Here is a 19,970-nt window from a genome sequence, read left to right on the forward strand (position 1 = left end):
TCTGTGGGGTCTCAAAGAGTCAGACACAACTGAGCAACTAAACAATGAGTTTGAGCATTTGTTAATATTCTTTATTTTTTGTATTTTTTTCTTTCTGTGAATTTTGACTCTCACATATTTGCCCATTTTTCAATGATGTATCTTTTCTGTTGATTTGCAACAGAGAGAAATTTTTCTAAAGTGAGCACACATTTCCTTATTTCTGTAGCACATAACTAGCACTACTATCCTTTCTGGCAGAACTAGAGTCACACAATGACCAGTATAAGTAACAATGCAGGGATCATAAGATGCTATAGAATCTAGTTACATGGGTACAAACCAATTGTTATGGACTGAATCAAGTCCCCCAAAATGTATATGCTGAAGCCCCTAACCTCCAGTGTGACTATATTTGGAGAGGTAGCCTTTAAGAAGGTTCAGTTCAGTTCAGTTGCTCAGTCATGTCTGACTCTTTGTGACCCCATGGACTGCAGTATGCCAGGCTTCCCTGTCCATCACCAACTCCCAGAGCTTGCTCAAACTCATGTCCATTGAGTCGGTGATGCCATCCAACCATCTCATCCTCTGTCGTCCCCTTCTCCTCTCACCTTCAATCATTCCCAGAATCAGGGTCTTTTCCAATGAGTCAGTTCCTTGCATCAGGTGGCCAAACTATTGGAGTTTCAGCTTTAGCATTAGTCCTTCCAATGAATATCCAAGACTGGTTTCCTTCAGTATGGACTGGTTGGATCTCCAAGGTAAATGAGGTCATAAATGTGGGGGTCCTACACCAATGTGGCTTGTCACCGTATAAGACTAGAAAGACATCAAGCAGGAAGGGCACACACAGGAAAAGGTCAGGTGATGATACAGCAAGAAGGTAGTCATTTGCACACCATGGCAAGAGGCCACAGGAGAAATCAAACCTGACAATACCTTGATCTCAGACTTCTAGCTTTCAGAACTGCAAGAAAATAAATTTCTGTTATCTAAGCTACCCAGTCTGTGGTATTTTGTTATGGCAGCCCTCACAGACAAACATGCCAATCAACATGTAGGAAACATCTTTAGATTGAGTTATTTGCATCTAATGACTTTCTCTTATGAAGCCCAGCTGTGTGATATACCAGACAGTGTAACCTGGCTGTCTTTCCAGAACATTATTTACTGAGTCAACTGAAAAAGTAGTCATATTCCAGATGATTTCTTCAGACTCTAGAAAATTTTTTTTCTAATTGCAGGTGTAAATGTCATCTGTCTTAGCAGCATCTTCCAAAGCAGCACAGATAATAGATTGTGGATCCTGCCAGCTGACTGTCCACTCTCTTTTATATAACTCACCTTGCTTACTCAAGGATTTGAGAGAGGATCATCTCATCATTTAAGAGTACAAATAGAATTTTAGTAGAAGGGGTTTGCTTAAAAACTTACCAATTCTTTATCCTCCAGGGAAAATAATACTTCTGAAAACATAGTACCAGAAAAAGGATGGATTTCACATAACACCAATCAAATTGGCAATGGTTGTGTAGAGTATCGTGTTGAGAAAAATGCAAAGGTAAATATAAATTCAGTAGATAAAAATGCCATGATGGATAAGTAAGGTCTGCCACAGCCCCGGGTGTCAGGTGGAGCAGGCCTTATGTTTGTCATCTCTGTCTATGTAGACGTTCACTTTGTTTTTAATGTTTGTGTGCTTCGTTGCTCAGTCGTGTCCAACTCTTTGTGAGCCCATGAACTGTAGCCCGCCAGGCTCCTCTGTCCATGGAGATTCTCCAGGCAAGAATATTGGAGTGGGTTGCCATGCCCTCTTCCAGGGGATCTTCCCAACCCAGGGATGGAACCCAGGTCTCCTGCATTGCAGGCAGATTCTTTACCATCTGAGCCACCAGGGAAGCCCTTTAAATGTTTGGCTATGAAAAAAAAAAAAAAAGATTTCTGATGAAGACATCCTTCAAAATTTCATCTTAAATATTATGAATCTGAAAATTCAGTATATTATTTACAAGATGAAGAAAACCAGGGACTTCTCTGGATGGTCCCATTGTTAATAATCCACTTTGCAATGCAGGGGATGTGGGTTCAATCCCTGGTTTGGAACTAAGATCCTTCACGCTGCAGAGAAACTAAGCCTGTGTGTCACAGCTACTGAAGCCCACACACTCCGCAGCCCACATGCCACAACTAAGATCCAGCACAACCAACTAAATAAGCAAATAAACATTTAAATGATGAAGAAAACCACTTTGGGATATCACCTCTCAACTCATGTTCTTTTCTGGAAAATACTTGGTTAACAGCAGAGTCAATGACAATGGCAGCCTTGAGCACTTCATATCTATTAACTCAATTAAACTTCACAGAATCCCTATTTTACAACTAAGGCCACTGAGGCCCAAAGAGGTGAGGCAACGTTTCAAAGTCTTGAAGCTATTAAGTGGGGATTTAAACCCAGAAGTCTGATCACTTTTAAATATTAGGTAATTTCAATGCCTGCACAAAAGATGGTGAACACTTTGATAGGAATTAATGCTGCTCTTCACAATGAGCTGACAATAAACAAGGGTTCTTACCTCTAGGTGAACTCATGGTACTAATGTAAAAATTTTAAAGTATGGAACTAATTAGGAAGAAAATGGTATCCATCCATGTGTGTCTGGAGTGTTCGCAATGTGCCATGTGTGGTGAGCTTTATACAGATCATCCCATTTAATTCTCTAAACCATCCTATAAAGTAGTTATCCCCACTTTATAGATAAGGAAATGAAGGCAAAGACATGAAATTACTTGCTTCCAAGTCACACAACTGACAAATGATGAAGTTGGGATCCCAGTCTATGTTGTCTGACTCCAGGAGCTCAGCCTTAAAACCACTCTTTACCCAGAACCTCAAATTTACAGTTTTCCTAGGTGGGCCTCCAGGTCAGATACAGGTAAAAATCTTAAGCTCATTTAAACTGCTTACCTCTTTAGGCACTTGGAAACACCAAAACTTACTATGTGACACTTGGAGTGCTTTATAAAAATTAATCAGTTACATCATCTCTAGGAAACTGTTCAGGATATAGACTATGTTCAGAAATCAGGTATTTCTCCCCCCGGAAAAGTCAATGAATTCTTTGTCAGCTACATAGTTCCCTTTTAAAAAAAACAAAAAAAACAAAAAAACTTATTATCCAGCATGATATCCTTTGATTCACCAAGGCACTCAACATTTGTGTTATTCTTAAAAATCTTTGGCTTCCGCAATTTACAGTGGCCCAAAGATACTAGAAGGATCTATGCTTTACCCAACTGCGGAAAGTCTGTCATGGGTCCTATAGGATGGTCTCAGGGACAATGCTAATTATTTTGCTGCTTGTGTGTATGTTATTGGCAATGTGTATAATCTCAAACATCGTGATCAGATCCTCCAAATCTGTAGGGAATTGACTACAAATCTGTAGGCAAATTGCCATCATAAACTCCACTAGAAATCATTTATAAAATCTAATTTAACACCACATTTCAACCTTCTACAGAGCTGACTTTTATCTTGCTGGACTGTTCCCTATCAGACTTCGAATCTCCAAGTCACCAGACCTTCTGGAGAACACCCCTGAATTTCTAATGAATGCCTTGTGACTCCACAGTTCATAGTACTTGGTCCAACTTTTCACTGAATGATGTCCTCCATCACCACCACCTTCACCACCCACAGACCCCACTGGACAGCTAACTTCTGGTCCTCTAGAGCAGCAGACTCCCTTAAACTTCAGATGCTTACAAGAGTTTCTCTTTTCCCAACTGTGGTATTGCTTTATCATTCTCTCCCCCTCTCTTCACCACTGTATGTCTTTTTCACTGTTAGTACCATGTCTGGTGCTTATAGCCTTCAATGCCACTCTGCTTTCTCTACCCTCCCACTCACAGAGTTTCACTTTATCTTTTGACTTCTATCTTCTCCCCACCAATTGCTTCTCTCATGCTCCCTGGCTTTGGGCTGAGCTGAGAATCCGCTGGAGCTGCTCTTTTCAGTTTGGCCCTACTGAGTGGCTCCCCTCGTACTTCCCACTTAGAGAAACTCCCTGGAATTACCTGGCAAAGCTGTTTGTGTGTGTGTGTGTGTGTGTTTCTGGGGAGACACACTGTGGCAGACTCTATGGACTATATACCCCTACACAATCCACAGTTTCCCATGCCCTTGACTTCCTTTGTCAAATAGGCTAAAAAGCTCAACTTTTCCATTTCTCAACTTTCTCATTTGACCAATGTGAAGGAAAACATGCCTTTCTGAATAAATAGCAAAGGAGAAATTTCTCACTAGGAGAGAATCACTTACCCTTATTCTTTCCAAGTATTCCTGCCTGGAATGTGGGTGTAAAGGTTAGATGTGCAGCAGCCACCTTGCAAATGTGAAGCTGCAAGCCAGAAGGCAAAGGCCTGCATGGAAGACAGAAGGGCAGAAAGTTGGAAAGCACTTCAGTCCCCGATGGCATTCTTGAGCCATCATCCCAGCTCTGAATTGTCTCCTCCAGACTCATATATATTATGAATTATACACATACATACAATTTTAAAAAGGAGAAATGAAAGTATAAATAGGAATTCTGAAATTTTCTTCATGATAGATTATCTTACATGTGCCTGAGAAGCAAGCATCCCATATTGGAGACCTCTGCTAAATAACCAAGGCACTACTATATTAACAGAAATCAGTAAAACTTAAAACAGCACTAATGTAAGAAAGAAAGTGTTAGTCTTATCTGAATCTGCAAACCCATGGACTGTAGCCCACCAGGCTCCTCTGTCTGTGAAATTCTCCAGGCAAGAATACTGGAGTGGGTAGTCATTTCCTTCTCCTTCTCGGGAAGGGGAACTCCCCAACCCAGGGAGCGAAACTGGGTCTCCTACACTACAGGCAGATTACATATAAGCCACCCGGGAAGCCCATTGTATTAACAGAAATCAGTAACACAGCATTAAAACAGCAGTTATGAGGAAGGAGGAAAGATACCCAGAGAAGTGTATTACAAGATAGGGTGACGCTGTGAGGTCATTGTGTTTTGTATATAAATGACTAGAAGGAACTTACATAGACGGTTAATTCATGGTAATTGCTTTAAACTATTGTGTGTTCATAGTTTTTAGCAGTGACCATGTACTAATTTGCAATAAAGGAGAAAAAAAGGCAAAAAAAAAAATGTTATTTTAAATACCCAGAGTGTTTAAGGCAGACCTTCTCCACTTTATAAAACCACTTCAAGATGCCCTTGTCATGGAGCTGAGCGTCTCTCCGCCCTGCACAAACATGCTCCACCATGAGCCCCTGCCTGTGATGACAGCCAGGCAGGTGTGGTGGCGAGGGCCCTAGGTGAGATGATAGCTCATTTCCAGTGGCCTCCAGCCTGCTCCGGGGGTAAGGAGGTGATCAGAGCGGGGAAATGAAGGCCCTGTGGGATGTCACCCTTGGTGACCAGGCCACCGTCTCATGGATCAGTGCATCTACCCCTTGCCTCACTCTGTTTATCACAAAATTGCCCTCATTCCCATCCCTGTCACAGAATGATGGGTTTTTATCCTTGGAACACCATCTGGTACACTTCCACCTCTTCAGAGCTGGAGAAGTGCAAGCTCTAAAAAGCTGAGGCTATATCCAAGGTCAAACAAGAGATTTCAGCAGCAGAGTGGGCACCAGAAGTCACTCAGTCATTAGCAGTAACCATACAGAACCCTCTCTGCGGCCGGGGCATTGCCATCTTTCTTACCTGTACAAAAGCCCTACAAGATAGGTGCTGTCATCTCCATTTTAAAGCTGAAGAAACTAAGGCTCAGACAGATCATGTGATTTTCCAGGGTTAAAACACAAGCAGGAACCCAGAGGTGAACCCAGCCCTGTCTGGCTTCCAAATATGGGCTGTTTCCACCATTTCAGCTGACTGCACATACTGTTTATCTGATCTGTTACAGATGTGCCCACAAAGCAGTTTACAGCCATCCCCCTATAGGTGTCGTTAGCTATTGGAGCCTCAGGAAGTCCATTTCAGTGCCACCTCCCCCTCCCCCTTGGTATAGGAAATGCTTCCTGAAAGCCTGTTCTCTCTGCAGCTGGTGATATTTAATTTGATTAACACCCTGGGACCTATCACCAGACTTAAAGATGATGCTTAATTAATTGCTTACGTTAAAGAGCTGGCACTTTCTGCATTTGGTTCACACTTCCAGCCTCAATCATGTTTTCATTTCAGCAATAATATTTACATGATTAACAAATAGTCAATTCATACTCTGGTGTGGACCAAAGCTGTGTGTGGGACTTCCCAAAGCAGATGTCCTTGACAGGTGTAAAGAAATCAGTTTTGTTTTGTTTTTTCTCACAGCAAGAGCCAAGAACAAGATCTTCTGCTTGTTTCCCAATGAAAAATTGTGCCTGGGTCAACAAATATTCATGGAGGACTGACCTAGTAGTCTATGTGTCAGTCAACATTTGCAGGGCCCCATGGGGGCTAACAAGAAGTGCACTAAGAAGTCACATTAGATTTAACTCTGTTTTTACTTTCCTTTTTTCTGGTCCAAGACCTAGATGCATAGATTAGGAAAAGACATGAAGTTTCAGAGGCATTCACTAAGTTCTTCCAGAATACTAACATTCAAAAGGAAGAAATACATGGCCTACATGATAATACGATTAAGTGAGTTTGTGATGTTAAATGACCCCAGGATGCAAACAAAGGTAAAACTGGAAAGAGGTGATATGCCACAAGATTATCCTATGAATAATTTTAATCAAGAGCCTAGATATTGATACAGAAAAGCAATATTACATCTTCCGATAGCTGGATGTTGGAAGGAATAAGATAGCATTTTGTATGACAAAGTTCTCAACAGACTGGACAATGGGTTGACTTCTAACACCATGAAATTTTGTAGAAACAAATGCCATGGAATCACCAGAATCAGCACTGTATAGGGAAAGCATGGCTTTGAGAGGCACCATCAACCACAAGCTTCACAGGAGGCCACGGTGTAATGTGTGACTCACGTGTCACTAACACATCCCCTTGACTGCACGTGTCAAGAACCAAGATGGAGGACAGTGAAAGCCCTGCTCTCATTTTTGCTCCCCAGCCCACCCTTAGGTAGCACATTCAGCTGTAAGTAGGTTGGCCATATATGATAATATCCTAGTCAGGACAGTTTTCAGAATAAAAGGGTTTGCAGGTGATAAATGAGTCTGGAAAAAGGGTTTGCAGGTGATAAATCGGTCTGGGAAATGTCTCCTGGGCAAAACTGTGACCCACCTAGTTATAAGGGATATGGACAGATTGGAGGGGATTCAGAGGAGAAACTGGAGGAGAGAAAGGTCTCAAGAGAAGAGATTATAGTATATCTTTGAAGAGAAATGTTTAGCCTGAGGAAGAGCCAAGTGAGGTTTATATGTAAGCTAATTTGAGATAGTCAAAGGGGCAGCAAATGAAAGAGGTGTGGGACTTGTGGATTATGGTCTTGAAGGATTCTACTGTGAGGCATCAACTATAGAGAAAATGATTGCTCCTCAGGGGTACTTGAACCCAAGAGGAGACAATGAACAACTGCCCTATTACAAAAACATTTTGGAAGCCTACCTGGGTCCATCTGTCAGTTCCTGTTCATGGGCCTACTTAGTTCTCCAGACAAATTCCAATGAAGTAGGAATCATTCCTTTTTAATGAAATCCAGCTTCTTTTCTTTTAAAATATGGCTGTTGTTTAAATATATGGAGGCTTTCTCTCTTTTGTCAGAGAGAGATTCTTTTAAGGAAATTAGACATACAAGGTCTGTGATTCCCTGGACTCCTCTCTATAATTTTATATATGCTTTTTTTCAGGATATTATTTACAGAATTTTCTTAAATATTCTTCTTTGTAAAGACCAACACAAACACCACATCACACTGAATCTAAGATATCACTGAGGATTTAGAGGGAACATACCTCAACATAATAAAAGCTATTTATGACAAACCCACAGCCAATATAACACTCAACAGTAAAAAGCTGAAAGCCTTCCCATTAAAATCTGAAACAAGACAAGGACACTCATGCTCACCATTTCTTTTAAACATGGTATTGGAAGTCCTAGCAATAGCAATCAAAAAAAAGTATCCAAATTGGAAGGGAAGAGGTAAAATTGTCATTATGCAGATGACATGGTACTATACACAGAAAAACCTAAAGACTCCACACAAAAACTACTAGAACTGATAAATGAATTCAGCAAGTAGTAGGATACAAGATTAACATACAGAAATTGGTTGCATTTCTTTACACTAACAATGAAATATCAGAAAGGGAATGTGAAAAACCCAATACCTTTTAAAATTACATATCAAAAGATAAAATATTTAGGAAAACCTGAAAAGGAGGTGAAAGATTTATATGCTGAGAACTATAGAACATTAATAAAGGAACAAGAAGATGATGCAAAGAAATAGAAAGATATCCCATGCTCTTGGAAGATTTCACATTGTTAAAATGGCTAAACTACCCAAGGCAATCTACAGATTTAATGTGATCCCTATCAAATTACCCATGACATTTTTCACAGAACTACAACAAGTAATCCTAAAATGTATATTATATATATATATATGTATGTGTATATATATATGTATATAATGTATATAATATATATAATGTATATTTTATATATAATATAATCCTAAAATGTATATAAATGTATAAAATATAATCATAAAAGACCCCCAAATTGCCACTCCTGAGGGGAAAAAAAGAAAGAGGAGGCCTAACTCTCTTAGACTTCAGATAATACTACAAAGCTACAGCAATCAAAACAGCATGATATTGACACAAAAACAGACATATGAGTCAACAGAACAGACAGGCCAGAAATAAACCCACACACCTATGATCAATTAATCTTTAACAAAGGAGGTAAGAATATACAATGGAAAAAAGACAATCGCTTCAACAAGTGGTGCTGGGGAAGTTGGACGACAACATGTAAATCAATGAAGTTACAACACACCTTCACATCATACACAAAAATAAACTCAAAATGGCTTAAAGACTTAAATATAAGACATGACACAGTAAAACTCCTAGAAGAGAATACAGGCAAGACATTCTGACAAAAATCATACCAATGTTTTCTTATGTCAGTCTCAAGGCAATAGAAACAAAAGCAAAAATAAACAAATGGGTATTAATCAAACTCACAAACCTTTGAACAGCAAAGGAAAGCATAAATAAAAAGAAAAGAAAACCTACAGCCTGGGAGAAAATATTTGAAAATGATGCAACCAACGTGGTTTAATTTTGAAAATACATTTTAGTTGCTAAGAGTCAGCTCATACTAGCATTAACTATAAGGTTGAGTCAGAGATCAAACTGGGTATTAACTATCCTAGGGTATAATCATTTATAGAAAGAAGTTATCAGGTAGTTACTTCTGCAGTTCTAACTACCATTTTGGGGTGTCTGGAAAATACCTTAGAAACCAGTTTGAAGACTTAAGCCAATTATCAACTTATTTCCACCTATTTATTAATTTGGAGCTATTATGTGGGCCCATAAAGTGACTGTCAATTATGATTTTCATTTGCTATTTTTGCAACTATTTCTTGAATCAACTAACTCATTCTCTGCTTTTATCAATAAAAAAGTTTTTTAAGTCTTTAAAAAAAAATTTTGAAAATACACAAATAGCTCACACAACTTAATAACAGACAAAAAAACAATCCAATAAAAAAAAAAATGGGCTGAAGACCTAATCATACATTTCTCCAAAGAAGACATCGAGATGATCAACATGCACATAAAAAGATGATCAACATCACTGATAGAGAAATGCAAATCAAAACTACAATGAGGTATCACCTCACACCAGTCAGAATGGTCATCACAAAAAAATCTATAAATAATAAATGCTGGAGAGGGTATAGAGAAAAGGGAACCCTTCTACACTGTTGGTGAGGATGTAAATTGGAGCAGCCACTATGGAGAACAGTATGGAGATTCCTCAAAAAACTGAAAACAGAGTTGCCCTATGATCTAAAAATCCACTCCTGGGTATATATCTAGACAAAACTATTTAATATAATTAAAAAAGATACATACATACCTATGTCCATAGCAGCACTATTTACAACAGCAAAGACTTGGAAACAACTTAAATGTGCATCAAGAGATGAACACATAAAGAAGATGTGGTACATATATACAACAGAATACTATTTAGCCATAAAAAATAATGCATGCATGCATGCTCACTCATGTCTGACTCTTTGCAACCCTATGGACTGGGGCTTCCCAGGTTCCTCTGTCCATGGGATTTCCCAGGCAAGAATACTGGAGTGAGTTGCCATTTCCTGCTCCAGGGGATCTTCCTGACCCAGGGATCAAACCCATGTTTCCTGTGTCTCTGGCATTGGCAGATGGATTCTTTTACCGCTGAGCCCCATGGGAAGTCCCTTAAAAATAATGCCATTTAAATAATGGCATTTGCAGCAACATGGATGAACCTAGAGATATGATGCTAAGTGAAGTAAGTTGGAAAGATAAATGCCATGTGATATTACTTACATGTAGCATTTAAAATAGGACACAAACTTGTCTATAAAACAGACTCGCAAACATAGAGAAGAGATTTGTGGTTACAAAGGTAGGGGTGAGTGAGGAAAGGATAAATAGGGAGTTTGAGATCAGCAGATGCAAACTATTATCTATAGGATGGATAAACACAAGGATCTACTGCATAGCACAGGGAACTATATTCAATATCACATGATAGCCATAATGAATAAGTAACTTCACTGTGCAGCAGAAAATAATACAAAGTTGTAAATCACGTATACTTGAATAAAATAAGACTCAATGGACATGAGTTTGGGTAAACTCCGGCAGTTGGTGACGGACAGGGAGGCCTGGTATGCTGCAGTTCATGGGGTCGCAAAGAGTCGGACACGACTGAGCAACTGAACTGAACTGAACTGATGAAAAGACACCACTGATTATAAGATGCATCACTATTATATAGCATTAAAGAGAGAAAAAAATGCTACTAATTAACTATACCTCAAACTTTTTCACATTTCAATCCCCACTTTCCTGGGCCTACTCAAAATTGTCACATTTGTTCCCATCTTCACGTGATATTAGTATCTTTGTCATCAAGAACATTGAGAATGCAGTATTTCTTTTAAAAGCATTCCACTATTATCTCTGGAATTTTCTCCCAAGCAACTAACACTTGATCTGAAGGTTTTGACTTTCTTGCTTTTTTGACCTAACCAGCAAATGACAAGAGTAAGTTTTTAAAACGACTAGGATTTTATTCTTTGTTCAAATAGTCCTTAAGTTATCTGCTGACTGAAACAATGAGGAAGTGCTTTCTAGTTAAGCCACCAAGAATAACAACAAAATTTGCTCTGCGTAGGCAATGACAGCTCCATCCCAGCTGGAACCTGGCCAACAGATGCCTGGGATGTTAAAACGTGACATATGGAGGCTTGGGATAACACACAGTAATTCCACCTCCCTGTCTACTTTTTGGTCCTAGGTTATGCCCTTTGCCTACTAATCCCCTGCCTGCTTTCCTTATTGGCCATGGTAACCTCTGCCAGCTCTTGCTTCTGTAGCTGAGAGTCTCTTCAAGTGCTCTCCTGGGTTGTCCTTATTTCTATTTTATGCCCAACTTCATCTACTTTGGAAGTATTCCCCATCTTCACATTTTAGTTAGTTTTCCATTATATGCCTATCAACTGATAGAACACAAAGCAAAAATGAAAAGGTCAGGTAAGATTTTGCATCTCAAAAGAAGACACACTTCATCTCTCCCTGTTTTTATTGAGCAGCACTATAAAGCTTTACAGTAAAGACATAGCTCTTAGGTCTTGCTGTGAAGTAAAATACTTTGCAGAGATTTTTAAAATGTAGATTCCAGTGGGCTATCCCAAGACCTACCACTGACTCAGATTCTTGGGGTTGGGAGTGGAATCTGGGGGGGGGGGGGGAAGGAGACACTTGTATTTTTAACAGAGCTCCAGAGTAATGTGGTACATCATCTAGGTTGGAAATTATGAAGAGGACATCAGGCATTTTCACTTTCTCGTTCATACAAGGATAATTCTTTCAACAAACACCAACACAAATTTGAAACCAAGAGCCCCACTCTTAAGTGTTCAGTAAAAACCGATTCATATGGGCAGGCCAGTTTTATTCATTTGAACCATAATATTCATACCAGCCTATATTCATCATGTTTAAACTAAGGGGTATGAAGGGCTTTGTGATGACTGGGGATGTGCATGGTGGGAGCACATGCTGGAAACAGAGGATGAGATTTCCTTTTTCCAATCTTGCAACAAACTCCAGCGCTGACATGCCACAGGGAAGGAGATCGTGTCTTCCACTCTTTAGCTACAGCTTTCCAGGGCCATTTCAGGAGCAAGATGATCTGGGCATAATTCTGGTTCCCTGATTTGAGGACAGTCTGTCACCTGAGAGTGGAAGACTGAACTCGTATGGGCCGACATTCAGGAAATACACACATCCCTGCACCAAAGGGCTCAGGAAATGGTTTTCAGGCCTTCAGGGGAGTCCCACTGGGAGACATTCTCTCCCAATCATCTCCATTTTTAGCAAAGGTTCTACTGAATTTAGGTGAGTGTGAAGATCCCCCATCTTGTGTGGATAAAAGTAGGTAAGCAGTGATTCTGCAGTTGACTCCATGGCCTTTTTGACCCAAAGAACTCAGAACGCAGTTTCCACACTAAAACACAGATCACCTCTCACTTACCTCTTGGATCCAGGGAACTCTTGCTCATTAACAAGGAAGAGTCTGAGAGTCACTGTCTCCTCTGATTTTCTTTTCCTTTTGGGCCCAAATCAGAGGCTACAAGCAAGAACACAGAGATACAAATCATTGCAAGTCAGTGCTGATGGCTGAAATAAATATTGACACTGTACTTTTTCTCTTACTTCTATGTACTGAACACATACTCTGTGCCTGGCCCTTTATCTACATCATCTCATTTACTCCTCACCACAATCATGAAACAGGTTTCAGTGGCCCCTTGTTGACTACACAGGGGGAAGAAGATGCAGGGTAAGCATCACCCACAGGGCCAGGCAATGAGTAAGGGCCAAATCCAGGAGTGAATCTCAGATCTGATCCCAGAGTTGAAGGTCTCTCACACATTGGTTATATGTGAAAGGTGGTGAGGAAAACATAATTTAGATTGATGCAGGGAAGGAAGGATGGCTAGATGGATAGATAAAAAAGTAATACTATGTAAACAAATATAGATACATACATATAATGGAACATATATTATAGAAAATAGGTGGTGTTAAATGGGTATACTCTAAATGATTCTTTAAAATGTTTTGCATGTTGGGAAAAAAATCTGAAATCAAGTGTTGGGGACAAAGAAGAAAGACAGTAAGGGAATCAAAGATACAACCAACGAAATCTTCCTTCAAGGATCTGTCTCATGTTTCACTATTTGTTCTAGAATCTTAAATTCAATTTAGGTTAACAAATATGTATTGAGGCTTTACTCTTTATCAGGCACCAAAATACCTGCCAGTCTCGGATGCTGAATTCATGGGAGGTGCTATTAGGACAGAAGACAGAACAATTCTGGGGTTCATAGCCAGCAGCTGACCCTAACTTAACCCACTGTACAAGGCTGACTTTGATAAAGAGGGGTAATGAATAGGTGAAGTGCTATAAGAACACAAAGATAGATAAAATAATAACTGAGAGGTCTGGGAAGATGCCTGGGAACAGGTAAAATGTGCATTGTGCCTTGGAAAACAGGGAAGATGTCAAAAGGTCTGAACTATTTTTACTCACAACATTTTCAACCCCAAACACATGGTTTTTTTTCCCTGACACCAGCCAGTCCTCTGATACCACCTGGGTGTCCTACAATGGATTCAATTCTGACACTATCTCCTGGAGTAGTCAGATCCCACAAGTTAAGGGCTCAGTCCCTCCAAGAATGTCCCCAGTTTAGATGCCAATAGAAGGCTGTGAGTCCTTTGTTATACTCTTGAGCACAGAGGACTCCATATAACAGCTGTGTGCAGCGTGCCCTCCACTCCTTGAGGTGGCCTCAGGCTCTCTGTAAGTTTCTCCTTGGAAAGTCACGACAACCCAAGCTATCTGGGGCTTCTGTAGTTACCACCTTTCCCTCTGAGGAGCAGGGCCAAAGCCTCTTTCTCAGAAGAGAGAGGGGCCAGCAGCTTTTGCTCCCATCTCCCCCTCACCTACTTCCCTCCTCCTCACCTCCCACCAACATCTAAGAGCTCATCCCCCTCTGCTAGATATAGTCCTCTCCTCACCTCCTTCCAGCACACCTGCAAAACTGCATGTTCTCTCTGAAGCAAGACGCTGCGGTCCAAATTATCTTGTCATTTCTAGGCCAAGTGCCATTAGAGTCTTGACTTTGGAAAGTCAAAAGCTTTCCCTCCCCCCAGTTCTTTGGTGAATCTCCTTTTTTCCCTGATACAATAAAGATGCCCGAATGAGGTTGATGGGAAAGGTCAAGGCAACAGGAGCCGCCAGAGGGGTACAGAGGGGCGAGTCGGTTCATATGTTCAAAATATCACTCTGCCAGTGTCCTCACCAGCCTTTAAAGCTTGAGCAAAGGCCACAGTGCACTCTGCATCCTCCTTCACAATCATAACTCCTCCCTGTTCTTATGTCTCTGAAGAATTTCAGTTCCAGATGACCTGATCTAGACCGGGCTGCAGACAGAATCCCAAGGGAAGCCCAATACCTAAAAATGACGCATCTCACACCTTAAAAGTGGCTTCTGTCTTAGAGTTACTTGTGACTCTCTGGGAGAAATTCAGCAGATGGATTCCCAAACTGCTCATCACCAAAGTGTATAATAGTTTTGAAATAGAACCATTTGTTTATGTGAGTTGCATGGCTGGTGTGCCTGCCATATAGTCTTTGAAAAATTCTGACACAAGTTCCTCAAGTTGGGGCAATGTCCCTCGTGAGTTTTCTGTGTAGGTCATCACCACAGAGAATTAAATATTTCTCATGGTCCCACCTGACCACGCACAGCTGGTCTGATGCCCTGTTTGTCAAGATATCTGCTCCTTCTCACCCCTGGAGGCATGCCTTTGGCTACACACTAGAGTCCTCTCTTTGGTTTCAGGTACCCTCTCTGGTTCATATGACAGTCCTCTGTATCAATCGTGGGGCCTGAAAGAGAAACAACTTGTCAGTTAAATCAGTTGGAAATGCAGATGTCTGAGAAAAATACTAACTTGATGCTTTCCTTCACCAACTGCTCACCCTAAATAAGGACCTAGGAGGTTTTACTTCTGAAGCTTAACTACATGCCAGAGAGACCCCTCAGTTCAAGTCAATAAATACCCACAGGGCCTTGTCTCCCACCATAAACCCACACAGATAAGGTCAGATGTGCCTCTTCACACGAAGCAGAAAGAGATTTTACTTGTCATAAATTAAAATCCTCCCTTATGGCCATGGATTTATCAGCAGACTTGCTCATAATGGTCATCTTATGAATGACAGCTGGGAACAATAAATCATTCCTTGTTACAAAGGTTGTGCCACATGGTTCAAAATGGCAGACTCCCTGCTAGAATGAACCTCCTCTGGACCAATAAAAATCTTTCTAGGGAAAAAGTGGAGGGGACCAGTGGTTGCAGCAGGGTAAGACACACACTTCCAGGATCTGAAGGGAAACATTCAGCTGCTTGTGGCTTCACCACCTTACATCTACTCCTCAACAACACCCAGAAGAGGTATTGACCTCAAATACGCTGAGTTTTCTCATCCACTCAGAGCTGAACATTAACTATTGATATTCAACCAAACTTTTATTAGTGAAAAACAAGCCTAAGATCATCCCGGGAGTCTGTGTGTACTGATACTATACTCCTTCTGTTTCTTCTTTCCAGCAGGAATGGAGGAAAAATACAAATTTAAGGGACTTTCCTGGTGGTCCAGTGGTTAAAACTCCATGCTTCCTCTGCATGGGGTGCAGGTTTGAATCAATCACTGGTCAGGGAACTAAGACTTCACATGCCCATATGACCAAAAAAAACCAAAAACAAATTTAATACATATGACCAATAATGCTATACAATATGAATAAAACATTGTTTGGGATTTGCAATTCTGAAAGCAGTAAATTGCCAACAGCTCAAGCACTGATCTCTTAAACAAGATCCTGAATACATTTATTTAATTTGGTGTATTATCAATCACTTCTACTCTCTTCTTGGCACTGGGCAAAAACGCACAGGCAATTTCTCTCCCAACATCCTCCCAACTCTCCCAGAAATAAAAGCACATGTTTACAAAAAAACTCTCTCACCTAATCAGACATTTTCTGAGAAGCATATACAGTATTTTAAACTCAAGGCAGTACTCAGATCTGTTAAACATTTTTCAACGCCCCTGAAAACTCCACTGAAGAAAGAGAATCTACCTTCTTTACCCAGTCTGTCTGACCTAAAGTAGCATAAGGCTGGAATCATCCACATGTAAAGTTAAACAATGAAGTTCCCCAAGTACATACACGCTGTGAGAATCAATAACCTCTTCACAAACTAGCAAATTGGTTTCAAGTGTTTGGTTCACTGGTTACATCCAACAGACATGAATAAGAGGCTACCTCCCAAGTGAAAGAAAGGAGGGCAAGGAATTCTTGAAAAAAAAAATGTGTTCTCATCAGAATTCCTGTGTTTCACATGGCATGGGTGGTGTCTGTAAAACTCTTTGGGAAGTTTTTTTCTTTTTTTTGGCTGTTTAGTTGCTAAGGCATGTCTGACTCTGTGACCCCATGGACTGTAGACCGTCAGGCTCCTCTGTCCATGGGATTTCCCAGGCAAGAATACTGGACTGATTTGCCATTTCCTTCTCTTGACCCAGGGATCGAACCTGTGTCTCCTGCCTCTCCTGTATTGGCGGGTGGATTCTTCACCACTGAGCCACCTTGGAAAGTATGCTGGGACTTAATTTCAGGCAATCCTCTTTGTTGGAATTTTAATTGAAAAAGCTTTTCTCAAAGCACTGTGTACTACCTCCTTTCACGAAAACAACTCATTGCCATGTAATTGCTTATATAATTTGATAAGCTCAGGATTTCAGATTTTCCTTAACTTTGCAACCAGATTATCTTTCCTAAAAATAAAACATATTTTCTAGAAAAGTATAGCTAAAGTAACTGGCTCTTCTACTGAGCTATGGGCTCTGGGAATATTTGTCAGAAAATCTGGTCATTGAACTAGCACAAAGTTCATGTCCCTCATCCTTAGTCAATCAGCCTGTGTTTTTTCTCTCTCTTCATTCCCTGAGTGCCTTTCACCCTTCTCGCCAGCAGTGTCTAACATCATCTCCATAAGCTGACTTCACTTCCCTGTTCATTCCAATCTTTCTACCTTTGGATCGCTTCTTCTTTCTCTTAGGGTGGAATGTTTATGCAGAAATTCTACAGCTACTTCCATAGTCTAGATGCAAAAACGTCTTCTTCCAGTGGAGTAAGCTGTGTCTTCTACTTAAATGCATACACTTTCAAAAGGACCATACACAGAAGAAAGGAAAGGGGACTTATGCTAGCCAGTCCTCACAGCTGGCTTGTGAGCCTCTTGTTCCCCTAAAGGGTCCCCAAGGCTCCCTTCCATCCCATCTTCCCACCCCCATGCTCACTGTTAGAATGGCAGACCACACACCTGTCAGAGCATCTTATACAAAGTTCTGGGAGTTGCTAGTAATTAGAGTCCTTTTTCCTTCCATATCCCTAAGTCTCTCTCAAGGGCCATAGGGCCTTGGTATATTTCAAGGTTTGAAACTACTGTTTTAGTTTTGTTATTAATTTTTTGAGGCATCTCAAAAAAATTTCCACAGTGGCTGCAACAATTTACATTCCAAACAATGGTGTGTGAGGGTTCCCCCTTCTCTACATTCTCTCCAACAGTTGTTATTTCTAGACATTTTGATAATATCCAATCTAACAGGCATGAAGTGATATCTCATTGTGGTTCTGATTCGCATTTCTCTAATACTTAGTGATGTTAAATATTTTTCATGTGTCTATCTTAATTTCTTCTTTGGAAAAATGTCTATTCAGTTCCTTTGCTCATTTTGTAATTGGGTTGTTTCAATTAGGTATATGGCATCTACCATATAACATAGCTACTTCACTTCCAGGTATTCATCCAAAGAATGTGAAAACACTAATCAAAAAAATAAAATATCCACCCCTATGTTCACACAGCATTATTACAATAGCCACAACATGGAAACAACCTAAGTGACCGCTGACAGATTAAAGATGTGTTTTCCACACAATGGAAAACAACTTAGTCATTAAAAAAGGTGAAATCTTGCCATTTGTAACACATGGACGGAACTTGAGGATATCATGCCAAGTGAAACAAGTCTGATGGAAAAAGATAAAAACTTTGAGATTTCATGGATATTCAAAATATAAATAACTAAACAAACACATAGATACAAAGAACAGAGTAGTGGCTACCAGCAGGGAAGAGTTAATGGGATAAAGGGGGTCAATAGCATGATGACAAATGAAACCTAAACTTTTGGCAGTGAGGACACTGTAGTGTATACAGAAGTCAAAATCATACACATGAAACTTATGGTATAATCAAAAAAATAATTTAAAAAATGTAAACTACAGTCTTAGAGACAGTAGTTTCTAGAGTCAACAGGCCTTTGTGAGCTATCCTAAGCATCCTACTAACATTAATTATATTTTACCTACTGAAAAACTTATATACCTACTTGTAAAAAGGATTTTAGTGTTATTGATAATACTGTTCATGAGTAGCCTAGTACTGAAGAGAAACTTTGAAATTAAAACAACTGAATTTTATACAGGACGTGAACCAAGAACTTCCAGATATTCAAGGTGGATTTAGAAAAGGCAGAGGAATAAGAGATCAAGTTGTCAACATCTGTTGAATCATAGAAAAAGCAAGGGAATTCCAGAAAAACATCTACTTCTGCTTCATTGACTATGCTAAAGCCTTTGACTGTGCGGATCACAACAAATTGTGGAAAATTCTTAAAGAGATAGGAATACCAGATCACCTTACCTGCCTCCTGAGAAATCTGTATGCAGGTCTAGAAGCAACAGTTAGAACCAGACATGGAACAACAGACTAGTTCCAAATTGAGAAAGGGTGCATACATCAAGGTTGTATGTTGTCACCTTGCTCATTTAACTTATATACAGAGTATATCATGCGAAATGCCAGAATGGATGAACCACAAACTGGAATCAAGATTGCTGGGAGAAATATCAATAGCCTCAGATATGCAGATGACACCATCCTTATGGCAGGAAGCAAAAAGAAACTAAAAAGAGTCTCTTATTTGAAAAAAAAAAAAAAAAAAGAAGCTAAAGAGCCTCTTGATGAAAATGAAAGAGGAGAGTGAAAAAACTGGCTTAAAACTTAACATTCAGAAACCAAAGATCATGGCATCCAGTCCCATCACTTCATGGCAAATAGATGGGAAAACAATGGAAATAGTGACAGATTTTATTTTCTCGGGTTCCAAAATCACTGCAGATGGTGACTGCAGCCATGCAATTAAAAGATGCTTGCTCCTTGGAAGAAAAGCTATGACCAACCTAGACACCATATTAAAAAGCAGATATATTACTTTGCTGACAAAGGTCCATCTAGTCAAAGCTATGGTTTTTTCAGCAGTCATGCATGGATTTGAGAGTTGGATTATAAAGAAAGCTGAGTGCCGAAGAATTGATGCTTTTGAACTATGGTGTTGGAGAAGGCTCTTGAGAGTCCCTTGGACTCAAGGAAATCAAACCAGTCAAACCTAATGGAAATCAGTCCTGAATATTCATTGGAAAGACTGATGCTGAAGCTGAAACTCCAATATTTTGACCACCTGAAGCAAATAACTGACACATTGGTAAAGACCCTGATGCTGGGAAAGATTGAAGGCTGGAGGAGAAAAGGACGACAGAG

At 40.0% G+C, this 19,970-nt stretch overlaps 1 long non-coding RNA gene across 1 annotated transcript in view; it reads right to left on the reverse strand.

The window, feature by feature from the left end:
• Positions 1-625: 625 nt before the first annotated feature.
• Positions 626-19,970, reverse strand: part of LOC122453011 — a 91,127-nt gene continuing 71,782 nt past the window's right edge. Inside the window, exons 3-7 of the long non-coding RNA XR_006272910.1 lie at positions 15,032-15,186; positions 12,760-12,855; positions 4,304-4,404; positions 2,948-3,120; positions 626-798 (exon numbers count right to left, since the gene is read on the reverse strand). This is a non-coding gene — a long non-coding RNA (uncharacterized LOC122453011). The remainder of the gene's footprint in view (positions 799-2,947; positions 3,121-4,303; positions 4,405-12,759; positions 12,856-15,031; positions 15,187-19,970) is intronic.

Source organism: Cervus canadensis, chromosome 14, assembly GCF_019320065.1.
Source record: "Cervus canadensis isolate Bull #8, Minnesota chromosome 14, ASM1932006v1, whole genome shotgun sequence".
Lineage (NCBI taxonomy): Eukaryota > Metazoa > Chordata > Mammalia > Artiodactyla > Cervidae > Cervus > Cervus canadensis.